The sequence below is a fragment of the Apteryx rowi genome, unplaced genomic scaffold (assembly GCF_003343035.1).
Source record: "Apteryx rowi isolate R43461 unplaced genomic scaffold, aptRow1 scaffold_321, whole genome shotgun sequence".
Lineage (NCBI taxonomy): Eukaryota > Metazoa > Chordata > Aves > Apterygiformes > Apterygidae > Apteryx > Apteryx rowi.
The window spans coordinates 444,261-470,741 of NW_020449653.1; the positions used below are offsets into that span (position 1 = coordinate 444,261).

The 26,481-nt window shown below is 39.9% G+C and overlaps 1 long non-coding RNA gene across 1 annotated transcript in view; it reads left to right on the plus strand.

The window, feature by feature from the left end:
* Positions 1-26,481, plus strand: part of LOC112968639 — a 54,889-nt gene that overhangs the window by 6,609 nt on the left and 21,799 nt on the right. The window contains exons 2-3 of the long non-coding RNA XR_003254397.1: positions 8,546-8,618; positions 9,207-9,280. This is a non-coding gene — a long non-coding RNA (uncharacterized LOC112968639). The remainder of the gene's footprint in view (positions 1-8,545; positions 8,619-9,206; positions 9,281-26,481) is intronic.

The window sequence follows — 26,481 nt, forward strand, 5'->3', positions numbered from 1 at the left end:
ACTTTTTAATGCTAAAATTCATTAGTGCTTGGTTATCATATTGATGAGCTTTGTATAAATGAATGACTGACCAGATAAGTCATAACTAAGGTAATGAGCTTATAGTTGTTGTGGAGGTTACTGAAGACATGTCATTGATGCTAATTAATTAATTTTCAGTATAATTTCATTTATTGTCATACTTGCTTCAGAATTCAGTAAGAATCATCTCTTCTTTAGTCTTAACTATTGGTGTTTCATTTCTAATGGTGTAGACAGCTGTATCCTTTTCTAGAATTCTAGTTAGCCAACCACTCTTGTACTCATGGCTTCATTATCAGTTTGTTTTTCTGCTCATTACTGGCATTGACCTTGCCAAGAGCTAAGCACATGCATAATTTTACTCATGCGATTAGGCTCCTTAAAGCTAATGGGATTAGTCAAGAAAGTAAAGCTACCTCTGTTTAAGTGTTTGTAGTTCGGGGCAGTGCTACTAGAAACAAGATCAGGAAACTCTGGGAGGAATTCAGACTAAACAATAATTTTCATTAAAACTCACATAAAGAGAAATTCAAACAATTTATGCCTGATGCTGCTGTGATAGGTGATGAACAATAGTTGCCATTGTTTTCAAGCAGGTTTCCAGGTACTTGGCTTTCGAGATCAGAGCTACAGATCCCCACAGAAAGGTTTTGTCTTCTGAATTTCCTTGATCTCTCATGCCTTTCAACTGTGTATTCCCCTTTCCCAGTTCCAAAGTGTGAAAGAGGTTTTTTATATTTTTTTTGTCAGGCCTGGCAAAATTCAGAGGTGGACAGGAATTTTCTAACATTGCTTTTTCTTCAGAAAATGATGGCTTGTCAAAACTGAAACTGGTTTCAGCAAACTTTACCAGGTCATTTCTCAAGTGCAGGGTGAAATTTCTGATGAAGGATAGTGAGAAATATACATTCCAGCCAAGAGCCTAGTGGCAGGGGCTGACTGTAAGGTGAGAGCTATGTCACGATGCTGGGAACTGGGAGACTTCAGTCCCTCCAGTAATATTTCATTAATGTGGAGAGTTTGCGAGAGATGCACCCACAACAGGTTTCATTCACACAGAATGAGGGAGGTTGCTCAAAATTAAACAAAGTAAAGATATCCATGGTCTCGGAGGAATGGCCAGACAGTTTTGGCATGGGCTTATCTGTTTAAGTTTTTATTTGGGGGGGGGGGGAACCTTCAAGAAATAATGCTTTTATTTCAATATAGAGTGGGGAAAAAATCTCAAAACATTGTGTGGAGAAGGAAATCCATTGCCTTCCCAGTCACTTCTGTCCTGCCTTTGTACCTTCCATAATTTTACGTCTGAGCACTGCAAGCCTGCCTTCTGAAAGCCTCACAAAAGCGTTACGGCAGGCAGAAACACAATACTTAGAGTGCAGCTGTTTTCCAGCCCCCTTTCTTTGGTACCCGTCTCCGCTAATAGAGGGGTGGCAGGGAGCTGTTATTCCATCTCTGCTTCCTTCTCCAAGGAAGTTAGGGAACTGGACCTTCATGACAATTTTATGGGCGTTTGTACCACGGGCAAAACATACAGTGGATGTGTATAGATCCAATTTTGAACAAGCTGTTATTTCGATTAGTCACTTTGACCCCTGATGAGATGCCTCATATACGCAAATTATAAAAAGGCTGGCGTCTCACTTATAAAACCAAATACCAACTGCTTTGCTATCATTCTGAAGCAATAAATCTCCCATAGCCTTGGAAAAAACATCAGTTGTGGACTTTCACCCATTTTATACCTTTCTTTCAAAACAAACATTTATTTTGATCCCTGATAAAAATGTATAAATGACAATGAAAAGGCATGGTAGCTGCTCTTTGTAGTTAATACTGACTCCTCTGCCTTGTTTTTTTCAGGGTAGAGGTTAAAAAAACAGAAAATCCACCACTACCAATTCCAATATTTGGGGGTGGGGGATATTTTCGAGTATTACTCATTGTACTCGCTCATTTTTTTTTCTAGGAAAGTAACTGAACTATGCCCCAAGGCACACAATTTTATTAACGTTGGAAAGAGCCATGTGGTGTTCATACAGTGTTTAATCTTGATGAAATCTCAGCAGCCAAGGTTTTATGATTAATGGCAGAGGAGGAACACTCAAGTGACAGTTAGGGTTTTGCCAGTTTGTACTGTATATACAGCTGTTGCTGCATAGGGGAGGGAAATGTAGGGTCTGGCTGTCTGTTCCAGACAAAAAGAAATGGCACATGCTATTACTTCCAGATCATTGCAGCCCCTGCACCACCATCTGCTGGGGGTCAGAGCAGTTGTCCGAGTCGGCGTCAGTCATGCACAAACTCARTGCTGTCCGCGGTGCAGCACCCAGCAGTACATATTTACGAGAACAATAACGCAGACCTGCTCCCTGGACAGGGGCCTCACAGTGCTCCGCCACGGTCCCGACAAAGGGACGCAACGAGAGGGATATGCATTACAAAGGCAGTTCTTGGGGATCACAGCTTTGCRATTTCAGGCCCTAACACAAACTGAAGGGAAGAAAAACTGTCACCAGTAAGCTCAAACCTCACGATCGTTGTGTTTGTATTTGGTGTAGCATCTCAAAAAGGGGTGCCTGTGTCTCCAGGCTTCCCCTTTTCCTATTTACAAAGTCCTGCAAAGTTCTATTTACAAAGACAGTTAAATAGGAAAAGCTTTGATAATAAACGTTAAGCACTGATATATTATTCTGTAGCAGCAGCAAGACAATCTCTGCCACTTACCCCAACTTCCCTCTGCGTCTTTTTACTGGGCTCAGGCCACATGCTGGAGCATGGTGCTGAGACCCCTGAGCTAACATAAACTGAACCGTTCCTGGAAACAGAACTGGTACAATTGTGTCAGCATGATGTTGAAACGGAACTAGCAGTTTTAGCGTCTCTTCAGCCCCAACAGCTAGTGAGTAATTCATTTATACTGCTAAAAATATCTGATTCAGTAAGAGCAGTGTGACATACCACACAAGGTTGCTTGCAGGGTGTTGCAAACCCTTTGCATAGTGCTTTCCTGTACCCGTGACTGAACACATTTACACAGACATGAGACCTTTGGTTCCTAGAACCAGAGGTGGGCCTCGTTGCTGTGCATCGGTGTAACGCACGGTGCAGAGGCACAGAGGCAAAGCATAGCTTTTCTTTTAGATCTGGACTAGCTTGCTGAAGGGCTAAGTCAAGTGTTTCTGCACTGCATCAAAATAGAAGCATTTGGGGGGCTTCGTGCGAAGACATCTGCATTGCTTGTGACAAACTCAGCAGTATTCAACTGAGTTTATCAGTTTGGTCTCAGCATCGGCACTGTCAGAAGAGGCACCAGTGCCAGCATGGGATGAGAGGAATGGGCAGCAGCCCTGGGAAGCTGCAAGGAGGGCAGGTGGGGCTGGACACAGAACATTTTTTAAGTGAGACTTATTGCCAAATAACTAGAAACCATTCTGTTGTAGCAAAAATACACTGAGGACTGCTGTACTCTCTGCCTTGCATAGCTGCAGTATCTGTTACAGCACTACCACATACATAATCTTTGACATTTCATCTGGTAATTAGTGGTTTTGGCTCAAGCAAACCAGGTCTTGTTAGATCCCATCCTCAGCTGTTTTCATCTGTTTTACTAAGCTCCACTCTGGATATTTTCACATAAAGCCTCTTGAGTCCGCATAACATTTGACAGCGTTCTTGGATGCACCCTGGAACATAGTACAGAGTGCCGCACCTACATGCCTCCCAAAACTCCACCTCCTTGGCTCTGCTGGCACCAGTTCACCCCAGCTGCCAGAGCAGCAAAGCTGGTTCTGGAGCCTGCAGGGGAATATGGGGCACCACTTACTGTGTTCCTGGGAAACATCACAAGACTCAGTTACGCATTTGTACTTGGAGGGCATTTAGCTTGTGCTGCTCAGCTCTGAGCTAAACTGTGCAAGTTTGTACTCTCAGCAGTCTTTCAGCATAGGACAAGAACTAAGAGAAGGATTTTTTTTTTTTTTTTAATCTGATGTTGTGGAACTGAGTTTGAAGCAAAAAGTTGCAGAACAATAGTCAATATTTACTTTAGATGTTGTATTATAATGCAATGCAAAGTGTAAATAACTTGATGTCTCTTTAATTTTGGAGAGGGGAAAGCAGGGGATGGGAAGCTAGCAGACTGGCTCTCTCAGGAGACTAGTAATAAAATGAAAGGATAAAGAGCCTTTAACCTCTAGATGATTGATCTAAGTCTGGCCCAAATGTGTAGAGACTGAAAGTCATTCCTATCTGATGCTGCTCAGCAGTCTAAGAGATGATTTGTTGTCCTGTGTGTCTAGTTCCCAACAGACAGCAGTTATGTCATCGAAAACATCCCTGTTGGCACTTGCTTAAACCTTTGTTGGCAGCTTTATTCTAGCAGCCGATGGCTAAATTAGCACGGAGAATAGATAGGTTCCTCGACCTGCAAGTCACTCTTCTGGGCAGGGTTAAGACATATTCTTTAAACAATGCTGGGAGAACGTAGGACTCGTTTTGTGTGTTCTGCAGATAAATAAGGGACTTCACAGGAGCTTTGTCGCAGGCCATATGTTTACTGACAAATTCAGAACACAAGAATAGATACATTCTGGCCTAATATATAACATTTCTYGTAAAAATAAAGTTGTTACCAAACAAACAATTGAACAAACCTTGGTACTCTCATTCTAAGGCAAATTCCTGCTAATCCATGTTCTTTTATGAGGAAATTGGTGAAATACTCCCTCCCCCTTGACTGTTCTTAAAACCAACCATATTATGGCATACTTAAAAGACATGGTGCTCTGAATAAATCCTATTCTTAGCTTCTATTTGGTAAATCTGTCATTGTGTTTCAAAACAGTTCTGTTTAATTGTTTTAATTGTCTAGATGAAATAGATTTATACAATGCCTGGCCCATTGGGAACCCAATTAGGCACTGCAGCTAAGGAGTCTAATGCAAAAAACACTCAGCATCCACAAATTACACTGGAAACTTTTCATTTAGATACTTAAGTGGGAAATGAGCTGTTAGGAAAATCTGGGCCAAAATAACATTTTCATTTTTTATATTGCCCCTTCACTTCATCAACATCAGCCTTCATCACTGAGGATGTAGATTTGTTAAAATAAATACCAGTTCTGTGAGTTACCAGATCACCAGGCAATATAAATTCAATCCAAATCAGGTGCAATGAAATGTCTGTTGAATTAACCAGAGCACACAACACAGTGTTTATACCAGCTTCTTTATGCTGGCTAAATGACAACTGTGGGAAAAAAGGTGATATTTGAGTAAACCAGAAGTGCACAGGGCAAAGTTTTGCCTTTTTGAACAAATTTAATCTAGTACAGTAAGCTGTACCAGGTGAGCATGTTGCATCAAGAGGCTGTGACATTTCTGATCTGGGATTAACTGCCCTAATTTTGGATTTATTGCCTGATGGAGCCTTGGCCTGATTTTTTCCCTGGAACCACTTGTATGCTGTTTCCTACATATAGGCATCGAACTCATTTAAAAATCTGCTAACCCATCTCCCAAACCTTTTCTCTGAACTGCTTCTGCCATAATGTCTGCAAGAAGCTTCTAATGCCTAATGGCTATATAAATTACAATTAGGAAATAATGGATTCATAAAATATAATTGCATAGTTTTATAAAAGCAATGTTTTAGGGATATGGTTTAGGGCACACAGTGACTATAGAATATAGTTAGAGAGGACTTCTGTTGCTTTTGTCCTCCATCCCTTCTAACTGAGTGCTGTGCCCACTTACAGCACTGTATTTTAGCCGCTTGAATTTTCTGCTTTGAAAAAATCTTTGCAGTGATATTTGTATAATACAGGAAGTTCAACAAGCGTATTGGAGATGCTTACAACTTTAGGAGGGAGAAATATATATTCAAAGTTTTTAATATTTTAATATCTACTTTTAAGTATTTTTGTTCCCATTGTTTATATTTTTACTTTCATAGTTGTAGAAATCTTTTGAAAAGATTGTTGAAAGGGTTGTCTTGCTTTAATCAACTTAGTAAACTTTTGTTTTGTCCTTTATGTTGATTACAAAGGAAGCTGACATTGCTCCATTTTACTTGCATTTTTTAAGCCCTTGCGCTGTTAATGGCTGAGCACAACCCTACAGAGTTACAGGATTTCGCTTGCTCATCARCTGTTTCAATACTGCTGCAAAAGGTGCATAAGAGAAAAACGTTTTTGTGATCCTACAGAAACTCTGGCTGGGCTGGAGTAGTGGCTGGAAAGAGACATGGCAGAGAGGGAAATAATAGGAAAGAAGTGAAGGAAAAAGAAAGAAAAAGTGGTAGAAAGGCAAAGGGAGAGACTTGCTTCAATAAATAGAGAGAGGGATAGCTGAGCAGAAAGCATCAAATTGCTCCCAATCTCTGTTCTGGCACTTGCAGATCTATTGAAAATAGGCCAGAAGGACATGCTGAATTTGTTGCTCCTGTGTGCCAGTCTTTTCTGCAGCAGTGAGAGAAACCAATCAGTGCTGCTTCAAAAGCAGCTGGAAGCTGAGAAAACCCTGGTCCCCTGCTGCCTGGCAAGCAGCAGTACAGGGTCTTCTCAGTTTCCAGCCACTACAGAGGCTCCATTGACAAACTGCGTGCTGCATTTGGAGGAGCACAATGTGACCGTGAAAGAACCTGCGAGACAAAACACGGGAGGGGGAGGAAAGGGGGAGGAGGGAGAATTAAATGGGAACGCAGGAGCAAGCCATAGGCAGGCAGACAAAATCAAAAGAAAAATATGCTAATCACTGCAAAAGGGGTGATGAACGTAAATCATAATCATATTCCACACCTCCAAACTGCGTTATGGAAGAACAGAATTGTGGTAGCAAGACTCAAGAAAACAAAGTAACACTGTGCTAATATTCATTCTCGCCGCCTCTCTGAGATACAGCCAAGTTTTTTTAGCCCCCCATTTTTACAAATGCAGTTATGAAGTACAGAGCGACCAAAAGACTTGCATCAGGTCCCGCAGTGGATTAGCAAGGGCACTGTGAACAGTTCGCATCCTCATCCTCAGTTTCAGAGAGAAGTAAAAACAGTTGAAGACTGAAGTCAGGAGTCCTGTACGTACTCACTGTTGTACAGAACAACATGGAGAGAGAAAACCAAAACAAAGCCACGTAGTTGGCTCATTTTCTCCTTTCTTTTCTACTTCAGTAGGTCAGCTAAGAGAGCAGACCGCAGTGTAAAAACCAGGGCATCACTGAGAGTTCAAATCAAAGCAGTAGGGCTAAATTTCTAATTCTGTTACCGCTGTCTGCCTGGATGTGTCGGGAGACATCGATGAGGGGCATCCAAAAGCTCGCTGGATGTGTCTACGTTAGGGTTTTTTGCTTGGATCAGGCATGCGCTTTTGAAGCTGTCCCTTGGCCATGCTTGTTCAGCATGCAGATCAGTCGCAGGACGCAAGAACTGAATTTTGGTGCAGTGCAACGAAACTGGAAGAAGCCCCCCAAATGCGCTCAAACTGCCAATGATCCTTGAGTTCCTGGGCCCAGCTCTAGCTAGGCCAGAGCAAAATCCACTGAACTGCACATGGGGTGAACACAGGGTCCTCAGCATCAACAGCTTCACTCTACATATCTGCTCTTCTGGGGCCAAGTAACTTGTTAAGGCAGACACAGCAAAAAAGAGGTTAACATTGCCTGAGAAAGCACTGATGTCTATGGATTTTCTGGAGATTCTTGGTACTTTTTGAAAGGTCTGAGAAATGCGCTGTAGAAACTGAGACAGAATAATACAAATGGTAGTGTTAATTTCAAAACGAATTCCAGTCAGGAAATGAGAAGAAGGTAAATTCAGTGTTGCCCTAATTGGAAATGGATAAACTCAGTTTACCTGCATTTACCTTTGAGCACCCTGCTGTCATCATCTTAAATGAGGAGTTTTTCTTTTTAACCAAAAGCAGGCTCCTGTCCTAATTACAGGAGTTTTGAAGCTCTTAATAAAGCATTCTTAAATAATTTTCAATTATCATTCAGATTTAAAATAAACCGTTTCCTTCTGCTTTACTAAGTTGGCAGTTATTTTCAGTCTTGGGAAATTACTCCTGTAAAGTAGGTTACTGGTTAGGTCAAAGAAATTGTTTCCACAAAGTATATTTAATTCAAGCATGACCTGTGGCATCTACCCAATCCTCACTTTTAACATCAGTGATCAATTAATTTTTCTTGGTAGGCATGATGGCTAGTGTAGAATGAAACTGATCCGACTGTGATTTTTTATTAGAGAACTACTGTTTTGAAAGAATCCACAGAGAGCTTTAGCAGTGGCAGAGTTAAAGCACCATCATGTGTATCTCATGAAAAATCCTCCATTCTATAGTAATTTAAGAATGGGATGGCATTTACTTTATTATTTCGTCAGATTGGCTTACGTATAGTAGATCAAAATTAGTACCATATTTTCAAATTTACTATTTCAGGAGTTTTCTATCTGAACTATAAGTTAATTTAAAGTAAAGATATCTTGCTTTATCTTTAAAATCTTAACTGTACTGCTTATGTCGTAGGAGGAGGTGGTAGCAAGGGTTGTAGAAGAACTCTCAGCATGACAAAAAGATCTATGGAGATACCTCTCAAAATGTATGTGCTAAAACCTATTTGCTACTTCAAGGGGGGTTGTTTTCTCTTTTGGTTGAGTCTCATTGGCTGGCTATGGCTACGTTAATGAGTAATTCAGCATAACAGGAATAGATCAACGTACTGAAGCAGTCGGTGCTGAGGATCAGCATGTTTGTTATATGCAGTTCAAGGATATGAACGTCAGACTACATTTAACTCGATCTCTTGGATTGACTGTTCTCACCATGCAAGTGGTTTAGAGCTGTCCAAAAGATCACTTTTTGGTTAGGGCTCTTACATCCCCGTTGGAGGTTGCAGTGCATTTCACGTGCACTGGACAGAGCTTCCCATTTAGTTTTCTTTGAAGGGAATCTAAGTTTTTGTGCACCAAAACTGCTCTGTGAGCCAAACAAATGTGCAGCAAACAGGGATGATAAGGGGATAGGTTTTGTTTTGAAACTGCACCACTGCTCTAAACCAAAATTCTAATGTAGATGCAACCATATATATMTCTGTGGCTTTGGAAAGGTATTCCGTTTTTTTCTGTTGTATGCAAACCCAGCAATTTTGCATGATAATGCTCTTATATTGGCTTGTATTTTTTTCCAGCCAGCAAACTCTGATAAGTTCTTCATGTGTAATGATGCAAAGATGTAAGCAAGCTGCACTGAATCATTATACAGGTACAGAAATCTGTACATATGTGCTTTATATGCAACTCAGAAGAGCAGATTTTATCTTATCAAGCAGTAACAACTGTGGTCCTCACATAAGCAGTATGAAAAGCTCTTTTCCAAGCTGCATGATGAAATAACTGCAGTGTAGGTTGAGGAAGTTTTACTCCCATCCTCCAAAAAAGAGAAAGTGATGGGTTTGCCAAATCAGGAAAAGAGAATAACTGTCTGTGATTTAAGAAGGTATTGCTCTACACAGGATTTCATGAAGGTGCTTAAAGGCAGAAGAAAAAAAATCTGGAATTGTGAAGGCTTCATTTAAAGCAATGTGTTTGAAAATACATTCAGTTAAATTTTGCATATTAAGAAAAGTCAATAACACACACTTCCCCTCTGCCTTCTCGGTTGGGAAGCAGAACAATACTGATTGCTTCCCCCAGCTGACAAACAAACTTTCCCTGTTACTGTGCTTTGGGCAGTCTTAATGAAAAAGGACGCAGATCTAGGAACTTGGGATTTCTCAGCAGTTGATATTTAAAACTTCAGCTGCATGAAAAGGTTTTTTTGCTGCTAGGATCAACCTTTCTGTTTCATATCCTAGCTTGTATCATAAACTTCTGGTTTTATTATGTTTTAAGTAACATGTACAGCACATAAGTATATTTCAGTGTCTGAACAGAAGAGACCCTTGTCCTTCCAACTTGCTTATTTTGATATTTAATCTTGAAAAGCAGGCTGATACATTCTAAAGCTCCACAAAAAGTAAAGTGTGTCTTCTCTTTCTAAATTTGTCAAGGCAAAAGTTCACCAAAAGCATCAGTCAAAACCTGAAATGAACCAGATATGAAGTCTGAAAAAAGTAGTTAACTTTCATTTGTTCTTACTTCTCTCTACCAAAGGCAAATTCAAGTAACATTAGAAATGCAGATACAATATACTAAATCAATGTATTGATCATGAGATCAGAAGTCGGGAACTCCCAAATGCTAATTCTGACTTTGTCAATGATTGTCAGCCTTTGACAAGTCATGTTACTATTCTAAGTTTCCCCTCTGGGAAATTAAGGAATATTAGTGCTTCATTTCTTCATGCTCCTCATAGAGCAGAAATAACACTTAAACACTTAATAATTTACCTTTTTGTTTTCTAGTTTATTTATTTGAACAAATCATTACTTTGCTCTTAAAACTTTTGTCTAAATTTCATTTAGTTACTGGATCACTTTTTGCCCTGAATGCCTTAATTTTCATTAGTCACATTCGTTTGTGTAATTTCAGTTCCCTGGTTAGATTGCCGTAACTCAGGCGAGTCTCTAGTGCAGCTGCTTATACAAGTACAAAATCTAGTTTCAGTTAATTCTTGTGTATACAACTTTTACATTTGCTCTCTACAAATGATCAGGCACATTTTGAGTGAATACATGTTTCCAGAAAGCCGAGAGAAAGCAATGTAAAATGAATAGCGAAAATGCATTTATTTGTTAAAAAAGAGAATTCCCTAAGGAGTGTGCTGTATTGGCTCAGCACTAATAGTCTTGAATTTCTTCCACTAAGATCTGATCCATTAAGGTACTTAGTCATTTAAAATAGCTATTAGGTCCTAAAGTTCAAAGTATGGATTGTTAGAACTTCAGCTCAGCTTCTATTTAAGCTTAATAGAGGGCACCCACATTTATGCTACTGAATATATCCACAGGCTGCCTTCCAGGTTGCTTTGCCAGCTGCAAAAAGGAATGCAAGCCCCTAACATCATAGGCGCTGCAGGCAATTAAGGAAAACCCACTCAGCTATTGTGGAGGTGCCTAAACTCACTAAGAACGTCCTTTTTTGACCTGAAAGGAGCCTTTTGGCATCTGCAGTTTTGCCTCTGTACGTGTTCAGATCTGTCTCTGCCAACTTGCAGCTTACTCCTGTCTTGGCCTCACTGATACACTGAACTTCAGTGCAGCGTCACCTGGGATCTCAGGAGGGCTCAGCACAGTATGAGTGACAGGAGCAGGAATGAGTCTTCTTTTTAGAAGGCAGAAGTAGGAATAGGTGCCATTCACTTTTGTGCAATATCCAGTTTGGTCCAGATTCCTGCCAATAATATTCTGAGGAAAGTGTCGCAAACTGTAATTTTCCTATCCCTAGATTAGAGGCTGAATYCGCCCAGAGAGCTGGGAGATGCTATCTGCTAAGGTGCTAAGATGCTGTCAGTCAACTGTGGCTCCAAACTCCTGGCAGGCTGTCCACACACTAATCAGAACCTGCTTCTAGAACATCTTTCACACTTACAAAGTGCCATCCCTAGGTTAGGAAACTCGCACAGACACCCATGTGCAGCTCCTTTCGGAGTGTGAGAGGACTCAGACCTACATTTTCCACCTCCTGGGCTTCCTCTGCCTCACTACACTTTATGCCCCTTTCTGTTTCTGGTTTTAAAACAAAAAAAAGTCTATTTGTTTCCCAGTCAGAGAACTTTTTGTAAAATTTGCCACCTCATTTTTGCAAAACTAGAACTTTCCTCATATTCAGACACTACAAATAGCCTCAAATTTAGTTTTTAACCTGGACTGCAGGTAGTCCATAGGGGTGTTCAGATATAAGAACTCAGTTCAGTCTGATAAAAGACTAGGAGCTGCTTTCAAAACCGACATCCAGATTTGAACATCTCCTAGGTGTTTCTGATTTTCTTCTCACACTCCAGCACAAAAATGTAAAGTATCTTCCCTTTCGTCTCTGGATTATAATAGTGAGTTTAGAGTTGCAGGAGTTACAGGAGTTACAACAGCTGCATGTCTCAAACAGATTTCAGTCTTTTTAAATTTGATCTCAGAAGAGAGCTTACAGAACTCCTGAGCAATTGTTAGTGGGTGATCTGATAAGCCACTGGGATTGATACTTCTTATCCACAACCATTGCATGCCCTATTATGAGTGAGTACACAGAGACAGATGGGGCTGGCTTTTACTTTAGCATAGTCCATACAGATTAATTAAAAAACAGGCCCAGTACAGTTGTTGCCAAAAGAAAAAGTCCAAAGCTTGAAAAAAAAAAAAGATTACATCATTTCCTTGTATCTTCCCTAAGGAAAAGGGATTGGAGAGTATGAGTCAGTCTGAAGAAATGAAATAAAAACAGCCCAGCTTTTAGTGACTGTTCTTACCTTACAGAGCAGAGCAAGCCATTGAGAATGAACAACAGGAGTCTTACAGCACGCTAGCTTTTAAAACAGGAGTGAAGGTGTGCATGTGGGTAGCTTGGTTTTACAGTTTGGTACAAGTGAACAGGAAAACTGAACTTGAATATGGGGCAGCCTGGCCTTGTGGACATAACATTTCTGTGGGAATCTGCTGCCTACTCTCAATTACAGTATAGGTGTGCCCACAACTACTGCGGGAAATATTTTCAAAGCTACTTAGAGAGAACGCATCTTCCGTATCCTTTTGCGTACTTGTAATGTCTCAAGCCTCTTCTTTATACCCCTGCTTTTYGATCTACAGTGCAGATGTGTTGGGAGGATGAAGCAGTGGATGACATATACACTACTTTCTTGGGACAGGGACGGTACATTTTGACCATGTCTTGTGACTTGTGTATCACTTTGCCATTTACTTACCCTGCTCTCCATCTGACATCACAGAGTCAAATGTGATGGCAAATGACATTTGATAATACAAGACATTTTTCTTCCTAATAATTCAGTGAGTGAGAATTATCTGGATAGCAGTGAACTTCCTACCATGTCAAAATGGTATTTTTCACTTCTGTTTAAATGTTGTCCAAGGCAATGAGGGATCAGGCCTTTGAGCCAGGGGTTCATTTGACAGTCTCATTTGCATTTCCTTTAGTATCAAGGCAATTTGTCAGGTCATTGTGGCTAAGAAAATAGTTACATGTGTGACTAGAGAATGTTGCTTGTTGTACTCTCARAAAAAATACATAGGTTTGTCTGTGGCTAACAGCTTCATTAGGCCCTTTTCTTCACATGGAAACTTATCTTTTGGAGTTAGAAAACTATGTGTCTTCCTCCAGCTTTATGGGTTAGGATAGGGAAGTGGTAGTTGTGAGGCCGATTTTAACATCCAAGTATGTTCAGGAAAAAAAAAGTCACATTTTTCTATTAAATATCATAGTTTTTCAAAGAATTGGGCTTTTAAAATACATACTTTTGCACAAGTAAACTTTTTAATTTTCCATGTGAAAAAGCTAAATTTCTATTTTATCCCTTATAAGTTCCCAAGTTTATCTTGCTTRCAGGCTGCTTGGGCAGTGTTTGCCTATCACCATGCTGTGATACACGTTCCGCTGCTGGCAGAGGTACACTGTCTGGGAGCCTTTGCAGCACAAGAGTTAAGACATTAATGTTTCAGTGTTGCTTTATGCAGGGTACCACTTTCAGTCACAGAAAGAGCAAACTAAGAGATTACTGTGAAATGGACATAATTTGATGTCATTTACACTGGCGGAAAAACAAGAAAGGCAGCACAAAGTATGTTTTTTAACATTCTCCATTACCAGTGAGGTCTTTTTCAATCAAACCTAGTAATTTCCAATACTGTGCTGGAACTTCATAGATCAGAGTTTATAGGATAGAAGGCTTAATTAGCATCTTGCATCTTTAAGTTTTGATGTCCTCTGGTTCCTGAAATATCATTTCAGAAGGAAAGGATTTGGGATTGTTTTTCCCAGATTTTTACCATTTTTTCTTTCTTTTCTCTTTTTCACCAATAATTTCTACAGTCTCTACCCTCTTTTTACACCATAATGTCCTTTTCTACTCCGCATAGATACTCTGATAAGCACAAAAACATATAAAGGACTTCAGCCAAGTCAAGAGTGTATGTGAAACTGGGGATTTAAGATGAGAAGGTGGGAAGGAACTACCTGGTAGTGTATGTGTAATTTCTTTTAACAGTTTAGAACCAAAGACACCTGAGCTTCATGTGATTGTATCACAATCTCAGTTTTCATTTAAAAATAAGTCCCTATGAAGAAATATTTACACTCATACAGATGCCTGAGTCTGAAACAATAGCTGCAAGTAATGCTGATCTGCATCCTGAAGTCAATAAAAAGTGTTCAATAGCTTCAAGGCACACTGACACCTTTATCAAATGTCTCCATGTGCCAGGAGGAGAACTATCTGAAGACCTGTCAAATCCACCAACAGCTTGGCTTTTGGAGTAATTGCTAAGGCCTCTTTGCCTCCATGAGCCTATGACTGGCAAATGGGAATGAATCATAGGACGGGAGAGAGAAGCCAGAATCATGCAGTCTTCATGTCACACTGTGCCTTGGGCAGAGGCTTACAATAATCTGACCCTGTCCTCGGCACCTGTTTCCACGAATTGCAAATAGTTCCATTACCATCATGCTGTTTTACCCTCATACGAATGCAAATTTGCCCTGTGACAGAACAAGTCATGCCTCTGATGGAATGGATTTCGCCATCCCAGGTGGTGTGTGTGCTTTACGCTCCTGGTCCTGCGTAAGCCTAAGAAAAACCTTCTGATGTGTACTACGGATTGTTTACCTATGTTATCAGAGAAGAAAAAAAAAAAAGGAAAGGAAAGCTGGCAGCTAACGCTGCCAAGAGACCTGGCAGTGGCTAGAATCACATTCAGATCATTTCCAGTCAATAGGCTTTGTTTTCATTTTAAAAAGCCCCTTCCTAGAAAGTTGCTGCACCGTCATTTTTTTCTCCATTATAGTCAGTTCAGACGAATGCTTGCAAAGTCTCCTGTCCTTAGAACCAAAGCAGGCAATACTGTGAGAGACTTCCAGACACAAAATGCAAGGTGTGGCTTGTCAATAGGTGTGGTAAGATACTGTGGTTTATACAAGTTCAAAATAAGCAGTGCTGCTTGGAGCTGTGATCACAGTTCTGTGTGATAAAGGCCCTTTAATGATATTGAAATCTGGGCCTTGTGATGCAAATAGAAATCAATGCCAAAATAAGAAGGAACAATCTATGAAAGATGTGGTAAACGTTGGGACCTAGGCATGTTTCTCCTCTTCAGGTCAGGCTYTGCAGTGGGGCTAAAAACCAACAGTGCTGGAGCACTGGGGCTCCAGCTGCCTGCCTCTGAGAATGGTCTAGAACAGAGGGAAGGTTTCACTGGCCTCATGGCTCTTCTCAGACCAAAATAGTAGAGGGAACAGATACCAGTGCAAGTTTAATTACAGTCTAGCCCAAATTCTGCCAGACAACAGAGATGCATTCTAATTAAACCTGTGTTGTATCAACTCATCRGTGCCAATTCACACATAGAGACAATACAGAAAGCTTTATTAAGGTGACATTAAATTTGCAAACTCTCATCAGCATCTCAGGTACTACAATGCCAGCTAATCCAGGCTCAAGCATCAATAAAGTCATTGGCTTTCAGTATAAAACTGTTTCCATAGGGTTAAACATTTTGGGACTCAAGACTGCAATTTTTGAAAGTGCTGACTCATTTTCCAGTAACAGCCATAACACTAACTCTGTCCAAAAAGATACAACATTAGCAAAAATCTGATTTAAACTTTAGTGTCAGCCTAAGTATTAGACATCTGTTTTGGCATTATCCAGAGAGAAAAAAAAGGGAAAGAAGCTCAGGTGCAAGCAATCACAATGATAAATGGCTCAAACATGAATGCTGCGTGAGAAGATGCAGTGCTACTGGCATCACCATTCCTTTCGACAACTTAGTCATCCTGAGTACACGGATGGCAGTTGTAATGCTGCAGTAGAAGTAGGGCAGTGATAAATTCACTTCATGTTCTGTTACAGTGTCAGATTCCAGATGCAAAACCAAAACACAAGGATTATCTTCTGTCATTGTAGGCATGTAAAAAAGTGACTATTTCCCTTTCAACTATAAGGAAGCTAATGACAGAAGCGTTGCAGGGTTTCTGTTCAATTCTACTTACTCTTATCAAGTACAGATTTTTTACTGAAATAAAGATAAAAAWAATAAAGTTCCCTTTGAAAAAGAACTGCTTATTTTAAGATAATTTTCTAATCTCAAAGGAAGAAAAACAAACGTAAGAAAGACAGTCTTCAGAAACTGTGGACATACAGGAGGATATCATGCTATCTGCTTTTAACATCTAAAGGAGATACACTTAGGCAACTAATGTTAGGATCCTAGCTTTACTGTGTCACCTCTAAATAAGGGAAGGCCACAGAGCTGATGCAGAGCATCTGTTAGATACCTGAAGCTGCCTACAGAGTACATTGTATGCTATTTCCCTCTGCCCTCCAAGGGAACTAGAGATATGGTCATGTCAGAGAGACGGGCTGTTAGATCATAAATACACCACTATAAGACATAAAAAGTGATGATATAGGAAATGATATAGGAAAAACAAAGTAATGCTTGTAGGCTGAGATGCCAGAGAGATCACCAAAACCATAGGTGAAAAGGGAACCAAAAAGAGTGACGTTAATCAGTCAGAACTTGGTGGGGAACTGCCAGCTTCTGTTTTATTTTTCTTGCCAGAGGGACAAAGGTATTTTGTCGTAAAGATTGACAATGGAAGAACACAGGCATGTCGAAATTTTGTTTCTGGAGGTGTATCATGCCAACAGAAGTGGAAAATAAAATAACATTGAAATAAGTGGGCATAGGTACCCAAATCTTAGTCCAGAAGACCTAATGCAGATCTGAGCTACTTCAGATGGCAACAGTCACTTGTACTAGACTCCCAAACATACCCCCATCTTACACATTTGGGGGGAGGGGGGAGCATTGGATGAGCTAATTTTGGCTGAGGATATCTGGTTTCCTGTTGCAAGCCAGCTAGGAATATTTTTGAGTTTAGCTCTTCTGTGAGAACTGACTTGTTTCTATGAAAAGACTAAACCAGGATCAGTGCTGTTAATCGTTCTACAGAGAAGGAATCACCCATCTTCATTTCACACTTGTGACTCCTGCAGATATTAGACAGAATCTGGCTCATAACCAGCAGTGCCATGGCAGTGGCAGCAAAAACTTGTTTCCATTAGTTTCTTTAATTCACTATTTCTCTAACAGACCTGAAGAGAGTTGAATCAAAAATAATTGCCTGTTTAAAAAGTAATATTGATTTGTTCATTAAACCCTGTTGGGGCACTGGGTGCAGGCACTTGAATGATCTGGAAAATATGAAAAGAACTTGGCTGGGGAACAAAAACAGCTGATATGTGATAATGGCAAAAACAGAAGTAGGAGCTATATAATACAGGCAAATTCCTATTGAATGCTGCTTTCTCTTGCTTTAAAGAAATACAGAGAAGCACTCAAAATATAAAGATAACTAGACAATGTTCCTCACAGCAGAGCTCAAGGAAAGAAGGAAATGCTTCAAGAGTTAGGGCCTGGCTATATGGAATATTGCTGGGTTGGAAGCTGTCAGCAAGAGTACATCGTGATAGTCCCCCAAACCATTTTATCACAAAAATGTACAGTAATCAGTAAAAAACAGTCACAGTATATTTCCCACCACTTCATGCTTTTTAAGCATTTGGGGGGGGGGAGAACGACACATGGACTACAATACAGGGTTTCACACCAATAAAGAATACTGCATATGAATAGTGAGCTTAGCCCATGTCTGAAAAAATRTATCTTGTGGAAAGGCGAAAAAAGGAACTATGATTGCATGCGAACTTGCATRCAAGCTGTTCCTCTTGCCTACTAATTATTTGTTCTGCTGAGCATTAAGCAGAACGTTTCTTGCATATTTGTTCATGTACAGGATCAAAGGAGTACAGATGAGCCAATAAACTAATGGATGTTATATTCTGAAATTTCTTTGCATCTGCCTCCACTGTTACTCAACCAGCCGGGGAGAGACTCTAGAAGCATCAGTCCTGCTTCATAGGTTGATCAGTAGATTGGGCAAAGGGAAAATTTCTCCTGGTTACAGAAGTATGAAATTAGAAGCAACAGAGTATTTTACCTTCAGAGAATCTGATACCAGTTACTTTCAGAAATAAGAGTATTGTCTTAGTCTTCAACCAAGATCAACAAGAGTGCAGTTTGGGCATCTATTTTCTATTTATACCAGTTTATGGATCTGGGTCTTAATTTCAGTGTTTTTGATACACAGCTTTTGTAGTCTCAGTACAGCTGCATCATCTTAAGAAACAAGATGTGTTGTGCGCCAACATACTTTGCAGTATAGATTCAGGAATTCAGTCATTTTTCAGGTATTACTCAGTTCCTTGGTCAAATTACAGACCTGCTTTAATTGGGCTCTTTGAACACTAAAGTTGAAAAAAAATAATTTTAGTAGTAGTAGTAAAGTCAGTGGCAAAATCACCCAGTGAGGTTTCTGATTCAGGCAAGTTGTTACATCATATTAAGAGTCTTGAGTCCTCCTACTAGTAATGTGCTATGACCCAGTTATGATAGGAAAAGTCTCAATCTTGGCCAGAAAGAGATAACTAAGATAAGCAGGAGAAGTCTTTCTCTTATTTTGTAGGGTTAAAAGCAACAGGACTGATGGTAAGACACTTGCAGTTTAGGACCTTGGACTTTGCTTCTCTCTGTGGTGTTTTAGAGACACATTTACTAATTCTAGGGAATTATGATACAGTCGTCATTCAGTCTGAGGCACTTGCGTTTTCCTCTTACACATCACACCCAGAGTGGAGGCACAGGTTCAGAGGTCAGCTGGTCAGTGCCCCCCAAAATGTTATACAATTTTCTGCGAAGTCATCAAAGCTGAAGCGCTCCCTTCTGCTTCTGATGTGCTGCCGTCACGTTGCCGTGAGGCTTCTGTCCCGGCGCCCGGGGCCTCGAGGAGCCCTCCTGCGCAGGCTGGCAGTCCTGCAGCCAGGGGCATGGGGGTTTCTAGGCTCCTGCCGTGGAGCCAAGAGCAAGGAAGCCTTGGGAGCACTGGCTTTAAATTTATTTTGGCCTCCATCTCTATAGCAGTCTGTTTGCAACCCCAGCTCAAGCCAAACTTCGCCTGCCCGCCCGCCTCCCTGCCGCAGAGAAGGCTGCAGAGACTCCTCGCTAACTCAGCCTGGCCTGGGCCACGGGGCAACCGGTTTCCAGGCTCCCAGTCCAGCTGGCTTTCGAGGCTGCCCGAGGCCGCCTGGCCTCTAGAAGCCGTGGCAGGTGCTGACATGATTCCCGGTGATTTCACTACTGCTTACCCCTGATGAGCAGCAACTTTCTCAAAACAGCTGCTGTGATCCTTGGAGAGCACCTTTCATTCTGGAAATTGTATGTGTTGGTATTTCCAAATTTTTCTTTTTTTCACTTTGTCTGCTCAGTAGGAAATTTCAAAAATGTTTTTTTTCTCTAATTTGGACTTAAACACATTTCAAAATGCCAAAATTTCATCCCTTTAGAAATTCTGGAGTTTGGCCATCTCTAGAATAAATGTTGGCATTTAAATCCCAACAAAGATTTAATAGATTCAGATGAAGACACTCTCCCAAAATGTAGCAGGTTGCACGGGTTTACCCTAACAGATGGAAAGGTAGCGCTCAACTGACAAGATCCACCTTCTTTATGTTTAAAATTTAAGAAAGATTGTCCCGTGAAGGGAGTGTAGCCAGGTCTTTTCTTCTTCTGTATTCTTTAAGCTGAACAAAGCTGAACAAGAACTGGAATTCAGAGAGGTGTTTTTTGCTCTCCCTGAAAATCTGCTAAGGGCTCTATCCAGTTGCAAAATGATTGTTAACCTTTGTGAAGACAGCAACTATAATTTTTAATGCTCTCCATTGTGGGTTGTTTCGTAAAATGTCTCCTTTTAAGGCTGAAAAACAACCTCATAAAAAAAGCTCGGTGTTGATCCATAAGGAAAAGTCCGTAGCTTCCTAATTCTTAAACTTCCTGTGCTCCTGCAGCTGAACAATATAGAATTGTGTTGAGAAGGAAAGAACATTCCCAGTGGTACCTGTCTGAGTTTGGGATTACACTGTCATTTAAGGATACACCTAAATGCAGTTTTAGCAGGATCAAGTCTTAGAAAGCTGGCATTTGCCTGAACCTTTAGCATTGCATAGGTTAGTACTCTTTTCAGCTACATTTTCCAGTTAAAAAATGTATATTTTTAGAATTTTTGATTCTTGAGTACTATGGTTTCTAAACCAGGAAGCCCCTGTAGTCATTGTGCTGGGTCAGACGCCTACAAGGAAAAGAGCAAAGCATCACTGTTTTATAATTACCGTATCTCTGTGCAGTGGTTCTGACAAATTTTAAAAATAGCTTCCTGCTTTAGGAGGAAACTTCCTGTTATTTATATAGTCCTTTCTGTCACCTAATGTAAGGTGTCAAGCTTTTAACTGAAATGTACTGTATCAAGTTTTATACCCCCATAAAGCTGAACCAATTCTGCTTTCAATTCCTTGATCCTCATGGGCACTGCTAGGAGTGGCATGAACAGAAAAGCAGAATGAAGAAGTTTCGGGATGAGTATTTTCTGCAAGAAGTCTCTTACTTTCCATTTTAAAAGGAATTTTGTGAAGGGAGAAAGTCTCTTACATAATACACCTTTGACATGCTGAATGTGCTTTCAGGTCTCTGTATTTTGCCTCCAAAAGAGCCTTAATGAATAGGGCCTTTAACCCTGTAGATATTTAAAGCTTCAAGGCTATAAACAAGAGGCAGCAGAATATGTTTTCTTTTGTGTGTGTTAAGGTAGAACAGAACAGTGTCTTATAACAGAAGGGTATTTGGCACCAGGAAAGTATGGGGCTAAAACTCTGCAGACTGTTATTTTTATTCCCCCTTTACAGTTCTATTTTCTTAGCAACTGTGTCCTCATTACATACGACACCTCCCATCCCTGTATCATCAGCAAATAAAACCCTATTACGGAGTGTTTTGAGTAACTGGATGGGAAGTATAATGTGGGCCAAATCCCCTCCTGTTGTGCAAAGCAATTCTGCTGCTATGGCTTTTCTGTGAGGAATGAAGGTATGAACCCCAAAATAGGTATTTTTCTTGGTCTGTACTACCACCATACAAGGTTTGCTCCCGTCAGTAACAGCTGCGTGCAGATTCCTAGCATTTTATGGGATGAACAGCAAGAACAGGATCAGAAAAGCCCTGAATGAGTGTGTGTTTCCTGCAAAACTCGCTATATCCTCCCTTCCCTCCCTCTTGGCGGTAGGAACAAATCTTTCCAGCTTACAGTGGTGCCGTCGGCCTGGCCGCTCACGGCCACTCCCAGCCTCTTCTGGCTTTTGAGGTGACTGGTGTAATTTTTCAGATCTACTAGAATTTGGCCTGCATGTTTTGCTTTCCTTTCGTGGGTTATTGCAGATAGGTGTCCTTTTGGCTTACTTACTGATTGGCAGCCAGATAATGATGCTCAAGAACTGATTTTTGCCAGGGACTTTTTTAGGATTTTTTTTTTTTTAATCCATGGTAGAAAAGCCAAAGGCACTGAAATTGAGTTTTCAAAGTTAAGCATTAATGAGCATTGGTTTTGTTCCGAATAACTTTCAATTTTCTCACTTTAAAAGACAAACAACCAGAACTGTTACAACAATGATGCCGTAACAGCTCCCAGATTTGTCCATTGTTATCCAGCCTGCTTTTAATTGTCAGAGTGTTGTAAAAGTAAATTCAAAAGTTTTGAATTAGCAGCATTTAAAAATCTGTGTAAATCTGGAACTAATAAGGCTCATGCTGAATATTAGTTCTAACAAGAAAGGCCATTTTAAAATATATTCATCTGTGATCAAATTCAAATGGACCACTGCAATATATTAGCTTAAGTTTTGACCTGAGTTGGCTTTGTACAGAACTGAGGAAAATTAAGTATGATATTAAGAGAGAAGCTAAGACTAGAACTCAAGAGGACAGGCAGTGCCAGATGTGATTAGTCAGATAGAAAAGCCTGATAATGTAAGAGTGGTGAAGAAGTTACAACTGTACTGCTGTAAAACAACGTGTAAACAAAGGCACCAAAGACATGGCGTAGATGCACTCCCAAGAATGTGTGTGAATGGAAGTATCACTAAATCAGACAGCGAAAGAGATGGAAAAAATATTAACCAGCATATGAATTTGTGCAGCCACCTGACATTAACTAACCTAAAGTCAAGTGAAAGTTATTGTGTGGCTAGACAAACAGACAGAAAGGAAGATTATTGTATTAAAATGGAACAGCTGAGCTTTTCAAAAAAAAAAAAAAAGAGATTGCCTTCTTACTACAGCTACAGAAATAAGGCATAAAACGAAAGAATAATCAGGGAAAATTTGAACCTAGTAATCATTAGATCAATAAAAAAGAATTCATCTAGGACAACTGGGAACTTAAGAATGTAAAAGTAAGCACAAAAGTGATGTTTTGGCCAGGAGCGTCTGGACAGGGAAAATAATTTTTTTTTTAATGTCAGCAGAAAACTTTGTCTAAATGTCAGCAGCAAAAAGAAAATGTGAAATCGTCAGCAAAAAAGGAACATTTATTATTCCTGAACTTCCATGTCACCTATGGTAACTTCTGGGAACAAGCTTTTCCACAGGGAGTATTATGAATATTTACTGGCAATAGATTTCAAATATTTTTAAACATCTCCCTGAAAACAAAATAAGTCATTGAATGTCCACTCCAGAATGGCTTTCTGTTTCTGAGAGGAGAAAAAATAGACAGTACACCTACTCTTCAGCAAGAACTAGGAAGATTTTTCAAGAAAGCAAAGGCTGAGGAGGGTGGCGTTTTGGTTTTGCTGCACTGAAACAGTTGATCCTAAAATGTTGAACAAATTAATCCAATGCGTGCTTATAAATCATTGTTCATCACAGAGAAGCAGTTACGTAAGAGCCCTTAGAAAATCCTGGATCAAATAAGAACAAGTAGACAAAACTCATAATAGCATATTAGCATATAAAATGCTAAACTCTTTCCACTAATAAATATAGCTAACCCTGTGATAGGTACCCAACACATCACTGCTTCCCAGGTCTCACAGGGCTTAAGTAGCTTATAGCACCTTAGTAGCAGAAGGGCTGAAAAATGGCAGCAATGTCTCCTCACAGCTTTTTCACCTGTCTACCTTTCAGATGAGGCCATTGTTATGCTTATTGTTATGGTTATTGTGATTATGGTAAGTTGTTCCAGCTCCTCCTGCTGAGCTCTTCCACACTCTATGAACAATTGTGTATCTAGTGGGTAGTAGAAAACAAGAGACTTCCTGCGTAGCATAATGGTTTGGGCTCTTTTCCCTGTCCAGATTACTGTAGCTTAGTAGAACCAGGTAACAGCCTCACTCCAAGGAAGATTTAATCATTTATACAATGGAAGATAGCTTCAATAATACAGATGAAGAGACATCCTCTGCTCCCCAGACTACTTAGGGCCCAATGCAATGTTGGCTGCATTATAGAGTCTCAAGTGCGAGTCAGCAGCCAGCAGTGGAGAGGTAACTCAGGAGCAGTGAGAGCTTCCAGTGCCTCTCCATGAAGAGTCTAAAATTCAGTTTCAGCTATCTCCAAGTTCTGGATACCAGCTGAGATGCTGTATCTGTGTTTACAGGCTTATAATTTGCTAATGCATCAAATAGATTCACAATTTCAGGATATGAACCAAAAACTGAGAGCATAACTTTCTAACAGCACATAACCTGAGATGCCTAAATCTGTTTGGAAGGAGCTTAGTTGGACTTTCTCCTCAGCTGTTTCAGATACCCTCCTTAGCTTTCTGTTTCATCTCCTGATGCTGTTACACTCTAAACTTCCCTCATATATTGTATAGGGAACCTAGCTACTCAAGTCTTCACCTGTTCTTCCAGATGGAGAGGTGACTGAAAATCAGGTGAGCAATGATATGGCTCCAGTTCTTGGTGCTTTGAAGAGCATCTGGAAAACAGCTGGTATATCCAGGGCAGGGTACACTGCTGAGAGCTTTTCGGGTTAGTACACTGAACTCCAAACTGGCTAGTGTTTGTTCATTTTGTGTGACCAATTACGACTGGAGTTCTGAGATGAGATTGATGAAAAGTACCTAAGTTCTTGGATGGAGAGCTGACTCTTCTGCCTGGGTGGAGAAGGAGGTAACACTAGCAGCAAAATATCCTTATCTTTGTTTGCCATAAAACCAAAACAAGTTACTCCTAATAGGAGTAATTTGTAAATAACTTTATGAAACACGTCTTGCCACAGAGTCCATGCAGGACTATTAAACCAAAAAGTTAAAGCATGGCATACTTTAAGACCACAGTAATGCACAACTTATGGAAAACTAGAACTATTTTCTGTGAATGTTCATCAGTAAACAGAACACATTATTTTTGTACTTAGAAGACCGAAAGGACTCTCAGAATATCTTAAAAGACAACACCCTTTTTGCACTTTTTTACCAAATTCGCACTGTAATATGCCAGTTTTTTTCATTTTACATCCTGATTACCAAATACCTGACTATACAATCAATCACATCATGTTTTAGGTAGAAGACATGAGAGAGCTGTAGGGCATCTGGTAAAAGGTGAAACTAATATAAGTGCAGTCATTTTGCCATGGTTGAAGGCATATCTGTTTACCTCCCCCCCCCCCCCAAAAAAAAAAACACCCAAGTTTTGAGAAGGTAGTAAGAACATGGCATAATCCCCTGTCATATCCAGAATTATCACATAACACTCAGTAAGGGGGGGATTTCAACCACTGCTGTCTACTGTGTCACAAGATAGAAAGTCTAAGTCCCACGTGTGCGCAGACACAAAGAGGAAGTGCTACAATTCTTTACAGGATATCTTGGGCCAGTGAAATAGTAAAAGTGAGGAGAAGGAAGTACTATCTCCACTCAGCACAATAAATAATCATAGTACTTAGCAAATATGCATGTACCTTTTTTTTAGACGTTAACATTGGAAATAATAATCAGTTCCAGCAACCTCACCCTCAGGCTAGGAAAGGAAAAATCCAAACCTAGGGAAAAAGCAAAGCAGGAGCCTCAGCATACCGTGTAAATCTTTAAAAATCAGATGACTACCCTATGGCTCCAGGAAGTTTAAAGGCTATGAGAATAAATCCAATTTGACCATTTAATAGCTCTACAAGAGTCTTCATCATTACCTAAATAGCCTGCCAAAGCCAGATAACAGTACACATTAATATTTCAAAAACACCTTGATAGTGCTATTTAGAACACAGAATATTACTCAAAACTATAGAAAGTTCAGCTCCCACTTACCGAGGTTATTGAAGATCAGTGAAAAAACAGTGGCTTTTTGCCATATTGCCTACCTGTCTATATGTTATCTAAAGATCCTGTAGTGTCTCTCACAAAATGAAGCCCAGATTCTGGAATATTGTCCTTGATTTGAACTGTGAAAACATCTCACTAAGAGAGATAAACATTTTCATTACATCTTCTGTGTTTGTATAGTTCTAGACATGCTATTGCAATAGATAAAATATAAGAACATTTGACTGATTCTGTTGGAGAAGCATCTTAAGGAAAAGGTTAAATAAATCTTATGCCTCTGCAGTGATTCAGTGGATTTACAATTATAAAACCCAAGCTCATGGAATTTTGAATCTAACACAATTTTTATTTTGCTGGATTGGAAGAGCAGACATTTTAATAAAACATAGGAGATCCTGCAAATTTCATTTTATCATACTGCATAATCCTCTTTTCTTAGTCTCAAACTAAATCTTGATGATCCAGATAATCTAAAGTACCATTTTTTGGATATAAGATTTGTAAAGTACCTTCTTATTTACACATATATCATACACATATGCACATGTGCACACACCCACACTCCTTTTGCTGTTGTTTCAACATTAGGTTCTATATAAAAACTGAAGAGGTTCTTTGGATAATTTTCTAATGGCTTGGAATACCCACTGAGGCTGAAAGCAAGCCAGAGTTTTTGGAAACCTAAATCCTCTTGTTTTAATAGTTTTGAAAATCCTTGGCGTTTAGCTTTGAACTTTAACCAAGAAAAGTTGTATCTTATAAACAATGGCATTTGTTGATTGGATGAAGGACTAGATCAATATTGGTTTTGGCAACTTGTTTTGGCTGTATTTGCCTGAAGAAATATGTTGGTTGTGGTGTTAAAAAGTTATGTCAGTTCCTCAACATGTGCCTCTTTTTCTTGGAGCAATGCCTGAAAATTAGTTTCCAAAGTTACTTCCAGAAGTTAACCTGGAGTCTGGCCTCCTCAGCAAAGGAAGTTACACAAAAAATACTGGAATATAGTCTGCTATTGTGAGCTAACAACATCCTTCTTTTGAGATATCACCACGTATGAAATCAAACAATTCAAGAAGAAAGATTACA